The sequence below is a fragment of the Eptatretus burgeri genome, chromosome 9 (genome assembly GCF_056783735.1).
Source record: "Eptatretus burgeri isolate ZD-2024b chromosome 9, Ebu_testis_v1, whole genome shotgun sequence".
NCBI lineage: Eukaryota > Metazoa > Chordata > Myxini > Myxiniformes > Myxinidae > Eptatretus > Eptatretus burgeri.
The window spans coordinates 70,778,036-70,792,834 of record NC_140969.1 but is presented as its reverse complement, the minus strand read 5'-3'; the positions used below and the strand labels follow the sequence as shown (position 1 = coordinate 70,792,834).

Sequence of the window (14,799 nt, the reverse complement as noted above, 5' to 3'; positions counted from 1 at the left end):
ATGAGGATTGCTCAGTATATTATAGAAACACAGACCTAAGGTCTGGTACCTTGTCAAAACTACTCTATTTCCAAAACCATGTTGTGCAGTGCCTTCAGAAAGTATTCACATGTTTCGACTTTTGTCACATTTTGTAGTGTTACAGCCTCAATTTAAAATGGATTCAATTTAAATTTTCTGTCTCTAATCTCCACAAAACACTCCACAATCCATCCACTGGGATCATACTCTGTACAGAGCATCAGTGCTGCCAAAACGGTCTCCTGAGCTATTGGGCACAATCCTGGATGGGTCAGCACTCCAACACAGGACACTCAAATGGCTCAATCATCCCAACAAGCTGGTACTCATTTGGCCAACCTCAGAAAGATGACAGGCTGAGTTAACCCACCTGGTATTAATTCAACAGCCAAGCAGGATTTGAACTCGGGACCCGAGGATCCCAAGCCCATCACCTTAACCATGAGGCCAAAACCAGACATATCCCACAAACCAGTTTTTAGAAATTTTTATAAAATAAGGAAAAGCTGAAATGTCTTGCGTCAATAGGTATTCAACACCCTGAGTCAATATTTTGTAAAAGCACCTTTGGCAATGATCACAGCTTTGAGTCTTCCTGGGTATGTCAGTATCAGCTTTGCGCATCTGGATTTGGGGATTTTCTCCCATTATTCCTTGCAGATTTGCTCAAGTTCTGTCAAGTTGGATGAGGAGCATCAGCGAACAGCAATCTTCAAGTCTTTCCACGGATTCTCAATGGGATTCAAGTCTGGGCTTTGGCTGGGCCACTCAAGGGCTTTCACATTCTTGTTCTAAAGCTGTTTCAGTGTTGCTTTGGCTGTATGCTTGGGGTTATTGTCCTGTTAGAACATAAATCTTCACCGCAGTCTAAGGTCTTTTGCACTCTGAAGCAGGTTCTCCTCAAGGATTTGCCGATATTTGGCTCCATTAATTGTTCCCTCTGTCCTTTCAAGTCTCCCAGTCCATGCCACTATAAAGCATCCCCATAGCATGATGGTGCCACCACAATGCTTCACCGTCGGGATGGTGTGAGAAGGCTGATGACCTGTGCTCAGTTTTCACCAGATGTAGTGCTTTGCATTCAGGCCAAAGAGTTCAAGTTTCATCTCATCAGACCACAGAATCTTTTTCCTCATGATCTCAGATCTTTCACACGGCTTTTCTGCAAACTCCACGCGTGCTGTCACGGGCCTTTTTCTCAGAAGTGGATTCTGCCTGGCCACTCTGCGATTAAAACCTAGATTTGTAAAGTGCTGCAGAGACTGTTCTCCCACCTCAGCCTAGGAAATCTGTAGTTCTGTCACAGTAGTCATTGGGTTCTTGGTCACGTCCCTGACCAAGGTTCTTCTTGCCAAGTTTCTTGGTTTGGTCAGACGGCCAGCTCGAGGAAGAGTCTGGGTAGTTCCATATTCTTTCCATTTCCTTATGATGAAACTCACTGGGCTCTTGGGAACTTTCAACACTCTTGAAATTGTTTTATCCCCTTCCCCAGATCTATGCATCCTCACAATTCTATCTCAGAGTTCTACGGACAGGTCCTTGGACTTCATGTTCGAGTTTCCGGTCTGACATGCACTGTCAACTTTGGGACTTAATATAGAAAGGTGTGTTTCTTTCTAAATCATGTGTCTAATCAATTGAATTGGCCACAGGTGGTCTCCAATCAAGTTGTCGAGACATACCATCATCATCATCATCATCATCATCATCATCATCATCATCATCATCATCATCATCATCATCATCATCACCATCATCGTTGTTTTACGGCCGTTTCCATGCTTGCATGTGTCAGCTGTGGTTCACTGAATGTCTGCTTTCCAGGCTGCATGATCCCTTGCTAGCCCTTTTGCTTGGCCTTTATTGGATTCGCTAGATATCCCTTATTGTCGGGTTTTCCGTGTGTGTGTGTGTGTGTGTGTGTGTGTGTGTGTGTGTGTGTGTGTGTATGTGTGTCTGCAACGCGAGGCTCCACAGCACGAACCAGCAAACCGATTTCGATGAAACTTGGCGAACAGGTGCCATATGGGCTGGGAATATGCGCGTTTGAGTTTCGTTGCTAAGCAACCACCCGTTGCAATGCAGTGGCCGAAAAACCGCACGTTCACTATTTTCAATACTTGTCCTACAGTTTTGAATGTGGAGAAACGAGACTTCGGAATTAAACACTTCGAGATATGTAGAAAATTTTACTCGAGCCGATTTTTGATTTAGGTTTTATTTTTCAAATGGTAGTCCTTTAAAAATAGGGTGTCTATTTACCGTCATTTAAGGTGTGTATACAGTGTTTGTAAGGAACTACACCGTCGTTCCACCTTCGAGCTCTCCTCGATCCAAACCTTGTTGACCAAAGTGAAAAGGATCCAAAATAAATGGAATCACCGGCATTTCTGTCTTTGTGGATTTCTAATAATATGTTTATTTATTTACGGAAAAAGATTCCATGACCCACACACCACCTCCAATTATTTATTTATTCACTGAAAACGATTCCAGGACCCACACACCACCTTCAATTATTTATTATTTAAAGTGGGAGTGGTGTAGGAAAATGGGCGTGGCTTATGAAAAATATTGTGTGGCTCAGGAGGTGTGGTCAAACAAGAGCATTGAGAGAAGTTTATCGGGTTTTCCGTGTGTGTGTGTGTGTGTGTGTGTGTGTGTGTGTGTGTGTGTGTGTGTGTGTGTGTGTGTGTGTGTCTGCAACACGAGGCTCCACAGCACAAACCAGCAAACCGATTATTTTTCAAATGGTAGTCCTTCACAAATAGGGTGTCTATTTACCGTCATTTTTTTTATAAGGAGTGCCAGTTGGCAAAATCCGCAATACGAAAAATCTTGCCAGCCAGAGGAACAATTGTATGTGAACCAATACGTCTTGGCAATGAATCTTCGTCGGTGGATCGGTCAGAATGAAAAGCATCATATCCAGCGCTTCGATCCTAGCGAATCCTTTGTCGGCTCCCGGCTTGTGTGTGTGTATGTGTCTGCAACGCGAGGCTCCACAGCACGAACCAGCAAACCGATTTCAATGAAACTTTGCCAACAGGTGCCATATGGTCTGGGAATGTGCGCGTTTGAATTTCGTTGCCAAGCAACCACCCGTTGCTGTGCAGCGGCCGAAAAACCGCATACAGTATTTTCAATACTTGCCCTTCAGTTTTGAATGTAGAGAATCGAGACTTCGGAATTAAACACTTCGAGATATTTAGAAAATTTTACTCGAGCAGATTTTTGATTGAGGTCTTATTTTTCAAATGGTAGTCCTTCAAAAATCGGGTGTCTATTTACCGTCATTTTTTATGAGGGGCTTTGGAAAGTGGGCGGAGCTTAGGGAAAGTGGACGTGGTTGATGAAAAGTGGGAGTGGCGTAGGAAAGTGGGAGTGGCGTAGGAAAGTGGGAGTGGCTTATGAAAATATTGTGTGTCTCAGGAGGTGGTCAAACAAGAGCATTGAGAGAACTTTATCAGTGTGTGTGTGTGTGTGTGTGTGTGTGTGTGTGTGTGTGTGTGTGTGTGTGTGTGTGTGTGTGTGTGTCTGCAACGCGAGGCTCCACAGCACAAACCAGCAAACCGATTATTTTTCAAATGGTAGTCCTTCAAAAATAGTGTGTCTATTTACCGTCATTTTTTAATGAGGAGTACCAGTTGGCAAAATACTCAATAGGAAAAATCTTGCCAGGCAGAGGAACAATTGTATGTGAAACAATACGTCCTCGCAATGAATCTTCGTCGGTGGATCGGTCAGAATGAAAAGCATCGTATCCAGCGCTTTGATCCTCGCGAATCCCTCGTCGCCTACCGGCTTGTTTCTAAGATTGTCTCTCAGCAACACATCCCATGTTTTCCTTGGACAGCCACGAGCTCTCCTTTCCTTCACATTTATACACCTCTTTACACAGCTGCCCACTCCCATCCTTTCCACATGTCTGAACCGTCTCAACCTTCCCCTACCATAACCTCACAACTACTTTCTACACCAAACGTAACCCTAACCATCTCGAGGATGATCAAAGGAAATTGGATGCACCTGAGCTCAATTTGGAGTGTCATAACAGCAAAGGGGTTGAAAACTTATTGACGCTAGACATTTTAGCTTTTCATTTTTGGCTCACCTGTACTTTAGTCAGGTGAACTTATGCGATTGAGCAGTGTCCCTCGGTGAGTGAATCAGCGAATGAGTGAGTCAGTCAGTCCATAAACACTTCCATCATTATCAGTTGAACCAAATACATGATTTTTATTAAAGCAGACAAACAAACAAACAAACAAACAAAAACTTCAAATTATATCTAACTCGCCGAATGCACCCGGCATTGCCCAGGTTTTTTTTGAATGAATTTAATCTTCTGTACATAGGTCTGATGCGAGCTCAGTATCAATTCCCCATTAGGCCACAGCAGTCATAGCCAAAGGGGGCTGGTGAGGGGGGAAACAAAAAAAATAATATATAATTATATATTATATCTGCATATCTAATATATAATTTGAAGTTTTTGTTTGTTTGCTTGTCTGCATGTGCTAATCTCCTGAACGGTGAAAGACAGGAGGAAACCTCTGAAACAAAAAATGTCGGGACGGACCCTGGGAAGGTCCCTTGGAGGGACGTTAAACTGCATGCCCTCTTCCGGCATTATTTGCTAGATGATAAGAATCCCACAGTGTCCTCCATGAAGTTGGTGAGTTATCATCAGTACTTTCAAAAAAAAAAGAAAAAAGAAGCAAATTCTTGTCTGAACTTTGGGTCGCAAATCGTGTGGTCTTCTTCGAGATTCCATGACACTCTCTTGGAGATTCCTTGACACCAGATGACATTGCTTTCTATCTTAGAATGTGTTGTTGTTTTTTTTGTGGGCAGCAGCTTCTGCACTTGTATCAACTTACTGACCTGGTAGTTTGCATGGTTCATGTGAATGTCCTTTGTTTATGAAAGGCAACCAACACGCGCTTGTCCCTTTAGTTAGGGTCAGCAGTTCAGCCTCATAGAGAGAGTGAGTTTGGCAACTTGATGCAAACTGGTTGGCTAGGCCTGGCCTTTGATTAAAAACTCCACTTTGAGAAGCTATGGGAATCAAACACACACAGTGAGGTGCAGAACAAGGCTTTTCCTACTCCATCACTATGAGCTGCATCGTGTCTGACACCATATTTTTGGTTAATACAGCATAATTGAGCATTTTATTGAATATACAGGTGTCAAGGCTCATGGAAAAGTAGAACAGGGAGAGAAGGGTAAATTGAAAAAGTGGGGCAAAAGTGAAGCAACTAGACAAGAACTTAAGCATGCATCACAGCACGAGGTGAGGAGTTGCCAGTGAAGGGGGGAACATGGTCTCAGTGGGTGTTGTAAAGCTCAGAAGAGATTGGAGAGAGCATGAAGTGAAGGATTGCAGCTAATTTGAAAGCCTAGAGGGAAGAGCTTGATTACAACCAAGACTACCATAACCCGCGCTCTGCGCGACATGTTGGGGTGGGTGTGTTTGAGAAAGGAACTGATGCAGAGTATCAGTAGTAATTTTACTTTAATGCAGTAAGTGGAAGACGATTTCACTATTTTTTTTGTACCATGCACCTCATATGATCTTTGAGATAATGTAAGCCGAATATCACGTTACTCGAGCGCAGAACAAAGTCGAAGATAGCGCGACACGAAACCACAAACTCGGAAATAATATATGATGAGAAAACATAAGTTATGTTATTTTTCATTAATAAAATTTTCACAAAATGTATGACATTGAGACGTTATCCAAAGTTCTTCTTTTGTCTGCAGCACATGGCTGCGAGTAGCATAATTGTTATGAAGCCATGGCTATGCCACTGAGGCAATGTCCTTTGTGGGTTAGGGCAAGAATTTGGAATTTAGTTAAGGTGCCAGCAATAGTTCACCGACTATGGACACTAACTCGTGCTGTCAGAGGGGATGCCAGTTTAACGTCCATCCGAGGGACGGCACACACATTGATGAGGAGGAGATTGGGACTGTACCCTGTGCAGAGCGTCGGTGTTGCTTAAGCAGTCTCCTTGGCTATTGGATACAATCCTGGACGGGTCGCCACTCCGACACAGTACACCAGCATGCTGGCACTCATTTTGCCGACCTCGGAAGGATGACAGGCCGAGTTAACCCCACCTGGTATTAATTCAACAGCTGAGCGGGATTTGAACTCAGGACCCTCAGATCCAAAGCCTACCACCCTAACCATTATGCCAACACCAGCATACACATTGATGAATCGCCCTGTTTGTGAAACACCAGGATGACAGTTTATAGCTGGTTATAGGAATTCAAACCCAGGCTAGTCAGCTCAGAGGTGAGTGTGCATACCTCTTGGCCAGCCCTGTTGGCCAAAGTATTGTTGGGTTAAGGCAACGACGATGTGAATTGTGTTCTTACCACCGAGGGGCTGCTCGAGCAACAGGAAGTCACTGTCTGTGAAACACTCTGTTGTCACAGGTAATGATATTAATCAGGTGCACTTGAAAGGACATTTGCATACTTGAACTGAGAATGACTTTATTTGACATTACATCAATCACTGAGAAGCAAAATTACACTTTTGTTTATTATTCCTTGTATAAAAAGAGTTACATGCATTGAGATGAATGGAATGAGGAAAACAATGAACGTTGGTGTAAGTAATCATGATAACTTCCAGTATGCTTATGAAACTAAACGATGTCCGCATACTCAAAACCGCCAATTCAAGACGAGATGTGGCGTACGAAAAGTGTCGACCTTGCATTGAAAATGAAAATGGTTGCCATCGATAAGTAAAGCAACACAATCAGTTATTTACTCGAGCTGAGCTAATGACACTCACAGGTCGAAGTATTAAGTTTAGAGATGAACCGAACATGGCATCATCGAATCTCAACATCTCGGCAGCAGGTTTCGGTGGAAGACCTGCATGTGACAGCTAAGACTTTGTGTCCGCCAACAAGTCAAGACGATCTGCTGCTGGTGGTGACATGCTATGCTGAAAGATTCATTCTAAAGTAGACGCTGTATTTTACTCGAGCAACAAACGTTACTATGATGATGGCATTCATCTTTAAACACGATGAGTCCTTATTTTTCTCAAGACAACTCACGATGGAACCCCTAGGGGCTTGCAAAGGGCCACGGATTCACTGTTTGGATAATGGCTCACGGCACCACTCGTGAGAAGAAACGTGAACCCACACCCATGAGCTCTTTGGGAGGTCTCAGTGGATCTGGAGAATAAATTGAGGGTGAAATTTCAGAGAGCACTTTTGGACATAAACTACCCTAAACCAACAAGGTCCTGTGCTGTTTTAATCACCCACCCCTCGTTTGTTTGATGCTTTGTAGAAAGAGTAAAGTGTTTAGAAATGGAGTATATTTGACAGGAAGCGATTAAATATGGTGGCCCATGAAATGATGGTTTTCTTTAGGTTGATATCACTGAATTTTTGTGCCACCTTTGTCATGTCTGGTTTTTGTTTTGTTTTTTTGTTTTTTCATGAAAGATAATTGTAAATGTATCATCGTTTTAAAGGACACCTTGTATATTACTACAAGCAGGGAAGGAGTGCAGTTTGTTTTGGGTGTCAATCTGGAGTGTTACTGTCATTATAGTTAGTAAATGAGAAGGGAAATGTGTAAATATTCTCGATAGTCGTTTGTTTTGTGATTGACTGGGTTTTCCTGCTAATGTTCCAGTGGGTTCAGGAGGGATGTTGCAGGCAGCTCATCAGCTCACCCTTGCCAAGGGGCACAGGGGTCACTGCACTTTGGTTGTGGAAATCCAAGGTCATATCCCTCAAGAAGTAAACCCAAAGCGGATCCCCTGGCCACATATATATATATATTAAAAAAAAATCCCCCAGCGTTTATCTTTGGGGGTTTTCACACTATTTCATGGTGGTTCCAGGGACTCCTGGGTCAAACCATTGAGATTAATAGTACGTCGCCAGACAGCTCATCGAGTCCAGGGCACGTTTCAATTATGAATTGATGACCACAAGGCATCTACTTGTAAGTTATCTGGTTTTGCCCTGATTGTGCCTGTTTGCCCCAAAGAACAATACGTGTGGCTGTCATGGCATTAGAGCTGTGAGCTTACTTTGTATTGAAAGGCCGAAACTGTGGAATCTGTATTCAAGTACCCAATTCCCCCTTTTCCTTTTTCTTAAAAGCAAATTTTCCTGTGTATGATGTCTTTTTAAGAGAATTTCAAAAACCATTGAATAATTGGAAAACAAATGAAAAATAAAAATGCATCATTCCAATTTTACCTCTCCGATGACAAGCCCTTACAAAATGGAACCATCTGGTGGCTTTAGGCCAAGAACTACCGCAAATATGAGAAGGGTAAAAATAGTGCTCCTGCCTTCATGGTTCCATTGCTATATTGACATTCATGGTTCCATGAGGCAGAGATCCTGATTATGAATCAAAGGGTAAGTGAATGATCGATTAAATATGGCCAGCAAGAGTTTCCGAAGGGTGGCAGCCCTGCTCACACTTTCCTATGGGAGGTGTAACCTGTCCTAACTGGTTGACTCAACACTATCAGTCGTGTTAACTTCAAACTGAGCTGATATGAATAACACCAACTGTTTCTCAATTGTCCAAAGATACCCTTGTGATTCATGTAAAGATAAAAGCTCAATGACAATGGTCTTTGAGTAAATAAGAGGGGAGTTAAGACTATTAAGGCAGGGGACCTTCCACTCAGACACAAGTTATTGAATGGAATGGTCTCCCTGAAATGGTAGCAAAAATAGTAGACAGGTTTAAACTGGAATTATTTAGGTACGATGAAGCGTTGGGGATGGATGGGTTCATGGATATTGGCAGGACTGGTAGGTAGCTTAGGTATGAATGCATGATTGTGATGTCTAGCCGTGAGAGGGTCTTGTCAAAAGGTGAAAGTACTGTCGATGTTGATTAATTCCTCATCCTACAATTGTCTTCACCCCCTCCCCCCCACCACCCCCAGCCAAAAATGTAACAAAAATAAAATAATTCATATATACGAGAGTACGTCGGTATTGAAAGTGATTTTTACTGTCACGAATGGTACGTGTGTGTAAACAATTGCATTACCTGCTTTATGGCACGGGCAAGTACGAGTCATTTGTTGACCACTTAGTATCAGACTTCCCCAAGTATGGCGTCAGTAATCGTGCTGTAAAGATGGCTGCCATCCCCTCTCCTCGACAAGAGAGCACCATTATGAAGCAGCGAGAAGTTATCAATGTTTTACTTGACGAAGGTGTCAAACCGTATGGGATTGATATTTTTTGTGTTAATACATGCTCTAGGCTCATGGAAGAGCTATGACACAGAACAAAATCAGAACGCAACATAACAAAGGGAACAGCAGGAAAAAAGGGGAAACACAAACAGCAGGGTGGAGGGACAAAGTAGATGGAGATGGACAAACAAGGAATGCAGGTAACAACGTGCGGTAAGGGAGAATGCAAAAGGTGGACAATATGGATACATACTGAGAGCAAAATTTTCAGAGGGTTGTGGGTGGTGTAACGGGTGTAGAAAAGATCATGATTTTGGATGGGGGGTGACTTGAGATGATGGCGAGCAGGTGTCTTGAAGACCTGGAGGGAACAATGAGATTGAAGAGCGTATGGAAGGTGGTTCCATGGCTGTGAAAAAAGAGGAATAAGTGAGTGGAGGTGATCAGTGATTCTGCATTTAAGCAGTTTTACCAGATTTTGCTGGTAGACCACGGGCATCCTGCAGGTACTTGGGGGGGGGGCAAAGCACGGAGAGGGCTGAGGGTACAAGTCCAGAAATGAGGTGGAAGAAGACAGAGATACCACCCACCTGTCAGCAATGGCGAAGTGATAGGCGTAGAGACTGAGCTTCATCGTGAGAGATTCCATTGATATTGAAGGCCTTTTTTCCCGCAGCATCAAGCCGAGCAAGATGTGAGGTTGGGGAGCCAGCCCGGAGGGGAGAGCAGTACTCCATCGAGTTGCGGACGGAAGTCTTGTCGGTGAATAGGAGCTCAGGTTTGTCAAGAAGGGACTTTTTTTTAAAGAATGAGTGTACAATATGGTACCAACTGAATGTTATGATAAAATGTGAATGGATAGTGTGAAATGTGGTTTTGAAAAGGATGGATGAGATAGATGAGTGTTCTACAACACTGTGAACAGGCCATTTTTACTGCTGTGAACAGGCCATTTTTAATCATACACATTTTATCATGACACACAGTTCGTACGTTACTAGTGTTTGCATTGTTGATTGAGGTAGCCGGTCTTACAACATGTCGTTAATTCTGTGTACTTTCACGTCCATGTTAAAATTACCTGCAATTGTCAGGTATGAATTTCCTTGACTGGCAATCGTAACCATGATGCCAATAGTCTGTAAATTCAAACAGAATTGATGTTTTGTTGATCTGAGATCTCACAACTAGTAATAGGCGTCTCCAACCATCCTTGATCATGTTGTGGAACGTCATCCGAGGTCCTCACTTTTTTTTCTTCTGCCCTCACTTTTTCCACTTTGATTCACTTTTTACTTCGTTTTATTTCTGCAATCGTTTAAGCGATTGATACAAAATTTTCAATATAGGAGTGCCTACCATGGAGAATTTATTTAACAAAGTTACATGATGATTGGATGGAAAACGTGGCCAATGTTCCAAAAATTAGTTTTTTTACAGGCATGGGTTACAGGGTGTTTCACGTATCAGGAATAAACGTCCTCGGCCTTGCTTCGCTCGACCTCGGGTGAGTAACTCTTCTTTTTTTTTTGTTCTACACAAATATTGAGGCTCATGGAAGAGCAGGACAACATTAAGGGGTGAGGCAATGGATCAACAGACAAAAAGGCCAATCGACAGATCCATCATAGCACAAGAAGATTTGCAAGAAAGGTGTAAACAGCGTATCGGAAGATGTAGTTAAAGCCTGAGAGACCATAAAGTGGGGGTGAGCAGCAGGGGTGAAATCCTAGTGGAAAGAGCTCACAAAAACTGACTTAGAAAGCCAGTAACAAAAAAAAACACAACAAAAAAAAACTGAAAAGCCACCAACTTGCTGATGTACGGTAAACAAAAGTAGACTCTGACACTGAGCCACTTGATGTAAAGTTCAAATGCTATTAAGGACTTAAATTCTAGGACCTCAATGGAAGCACGACAGGAAGCAGTAACACCACAGACCACAGTAGGGGAGCAATATTCCATGACACTTTAGAGTCTAGATGAAAACTTTGTACACAGTGATAGGCTGAGGTTGTCAGAGGAAGGACTTGGTCTTTTTGAGAATTATGAGGTGTGGGCCAGGCTTGGAGGCCAACCTGTAGAAGTGATCTGTCCGAGACAGGCAAAGCTTATATAAAGGCCCAAGAGTTCCAGACACTCCACCTCGACCAAATGATGACTACATAAATACATTGGGGAATTTGTCTGCCAGTCCTTATTGAGGGATAAAGTGAGTATATGGATAGTTCTTGCACTAAAAGACATGTTCCAGGCATATAACCAGTTGCTCATTGTCTTTATATGAGCAGAGAGGGATGCTGCTTTAGCCTGCTGAGCAGAAGGTTGCAAAACTATCCTGCACAAAGTGGATTCGTCTGCAAAGTGTTACAATGGATTTTCCAGTGACAAGGATTCATGACATTGATGTATTATATCAAAAGTAGGATTGGTTCCAGGACACCAACAACACTAACTTGAGGGACACCAATCTCTCGAGGTACGTCGATAGATAGTATTTCGTCCAAGACAACCCGCTGCTTGTGAGCACTTAGGAAATATGAATCCCTGTATCAGAGAGCATCATTATCTGACAGCTTGGAATTCAGGTAAGAGCGCTAGACAGAATCAAATGCAGAGGAGAGGTCCAGTGAGAGTCCTGACCTCTTGCTTGAGATTAGGGCATCCATCCATTGCTGGCATAGAAGATGCAGCATGCCCACAGTGGAATAACCTGGGCAGAAGCCAAACTAATGGTCGGACAATGGGGAGCGAGTGTAAAGATGAGTCTTCTCATTTACTTTGCTTATGATGGGAAGAAAGGTGGCCGGTCCATAGTTACAAGAATCATTATTGGTGGCATTGCTATGAATTGGGGAAACTTTTGGTGATTTTTATTTTTCTTAATGCAGGCAGGTGATCCTCAGAAAAATGACCTGAAAAAGTGCAGAGGAAGTCGACGAAGGAGGTGGACAGTTTTTATTCGTTCGGGCACCAATACCTTCAGGATCGGTAGCAGTGCAGGAGTCAAGAGGCTAGGAATTTCTTGACCTTGGAAGGAGACATGTTCATTCACATGCTGTTGGGTGTTTTCAGTGATGATCTGTGGGATGGGAATATTATGAGAGGGATGAGGGATCTTGGCATATTCTGTAAACAGCTGAGGAGGTAAATCTTCGCATGAGCTCTATATAATGTGACTCCATCCTTCAACAGCAAAAGGATCAGAGGAGGAGCATGCTCAGATTTGGACAACTACAACCAATTTTTTGGGGGGATGATAGACCTGTGAGAGTGGACATCAAGTGGGATTGATGCTGAATTCTGGCACATCTGAGGGTGGAAACACAATGATTAAGATCTTTTCTGAGAGACTATAGGTTCCTATCAGTGGGATTTGCCTCGCAGGAAGAAAAGGCAGGTTGCTTTTATTTATTTATATAAATCAATTTTCTTCCATTCCAGCTTTTACTGCTCTCTCAGCCCTCTGACTCTCATCAGCTCCTCCAGGATGCACACATCCTTCCAGTAACTGCTCTTGCTGAAACACCAAAAAGCCAAGCTTTCTGCACACCTCTACTTTGTTTATTGTGTGTGTGTGTGTGTGTGTGTGTGTGTGTGTGTGTGTGTGTGTGTGTGTGTGTGTGTGTGTATGTGTGAGAGAGACAATGTACTCTTCCAGTGATATCTATGCAGATGGGAATGGGGGATAGGGCTTAGATGGGAAAGGGAGCGTCTCATGTGGACTGCCACCAGCAATGCATCTGTCAAAATGGTCCAGAAAATAGCCAGAGAAGGAGACGAGCAAGTCCGGAACTTCCTCTTAAAAAGAAACAACAAAATGTCCTGTGTGACGGATAACATTTGGATACGATACAGCAACCTGTTGTGAGAGATCCATGAGACATGAGTGTTCTCCACTGGCATTAATTGAAGCAATTTGACGATTTCTGGAAATCGAGTTTTTCTCGGGACTGCAATCCATTTATACAACTTTTTTTTCTTTTTTTTCTGCATACTGTGCAGTGCTTTGGTGTGGCTCACAGAAGAGCTTTTTTGTAAAGAGCTAACACACAGAACAAATAACAAAGGGAGCAGGAGACAAGAAGGGATGGGAGAGGGAAGCGCAACAACGGTAGGGAATAGGGACATCAGTATATCTGTGGAAGGGAAAGGGATGGGGCAGGGTACACTGGGTAAACAAGATGGACACCACAGGGACTTTCAGGAAGGAAAATAGGGAATTTGAAGGAGGTGGGTTTGGGGAGGATTAACGGGGGTAGAAAAGATCAAGTTACAAAGCGATGCCAAAGAATACTGTGGGTAGTCTGCATTCCAGCCAAAAATCAATGTGTAAATCAGTTTTAATATCACATTAAGTGCAGTACATTTACTTATTGGTCACAAGGAACAGTTTGAGCTACTGTATATCGAAATGTCTAAATCAGTTTGGATATTTCGTTAAGTGCTTAAGTTTACTTGTCGGTCATCAGGAACAGTATTCTTGTGACCAGCACATCTCGGTGCACATAAACTCGAGGAAAGAAAAAGTACCAAGAACGTTTTAGGTGGAAATGAACTTGAAAGAGACACCAGCGCTGTGCAAATATGCAAGACGTGTTTCTACCGTCAGGCTAATTATACATCTAATGCCTTTAGGTGACGTTACATTATTCTTTCGTTCTGTTAATGCAGTATACTATGAGGAATCGGAGTTAATGTCTATTATACCAGCAATTCCGAAGCTCAGACTGTATCATGAAAACTCGAATTCCATTCTGTCCAACATGGCCTAAGTTAGATATATCAATTCCAGCTGAAATATACATTGTGCTGAGTCGAGCTTGTTCTGGTTATCAACGAACAAACAATGCGTGAAATGATGCGTGCGTTATGCTCGAGTTATGCAAAGAAGCAACCGAGGCAACTGCATCTTCTGTTTTTGATACATGTCACAACTTAAGGTTAACATGTTATTGAATGGAACTCTGAAGGTTCTCAAATCCAAAGCAGGTGCTTGCTTCGGCCTTCATGTTAATGTCCCGTGGAGGTAAAGACTGTTGGATTGATGTTTGTTGAGGTTTTTTGAACCTTTGAATTTGATCCTCGGTTTAATCCACTCACTGTGCTCATCCACTCACTTTGCTTTTACTGCTCTTGTCAATCTCTTCCTCAATCTTCACCTATTTTCAAAATTATAGTTCTGATCTTATTTCGATCTTTGATACGAAGGGGATTTTTGCATTCTCAGCACGCTTGCATTGCATTCAGGGTCTCCTCTGGCTTTAAGTCAAGGAGCTAATTTTAACGTCTCAGAACATTAACCCATGTCGTCCTCCACTGATAACCCAATTAAGGCAAATGAGCGCTTTCTATGATGGGTATGAACTTTGCAGAATCAGTGATCATTGCACAGCTCCTCTTTTCTCCAGAGATCCATGGCAATGCCCCTTGGATTGAAGAATGGCTTTTGTTCTCAGCAGTACTGCATCATCTTTGAGTTTTGGCTATGAACTAAGTTTCTACAATATGAAAAGCTACTAGATTGCAACTTGGAAAACTTCTTAACAGAT

General features: G+C 42.7%; 1 protein-coding gene across 1 annotated transcript in view; it reads right to left on the bottom strand.

Annotated features, from left to right (window-relative positions):
* Positions 1 to 6,568: 6,568 nt before the first annotated feature.
* LOC147020317 (endothelin-1-like) overlaps positions 6,569 to 14,799 on the bottom strand; it is a 40,003-nt gene continuing 31,772 nt past the window's right edge. Inside the window, exon 4 of the mRNA XM_085895613.1 lies at positions 6,569 to 14,799. This exon is cut by the window's right edge and continues 589 nt beyond it. The gene's annotated coding sequence lies outside the window, so the exon portion shown is untranslated.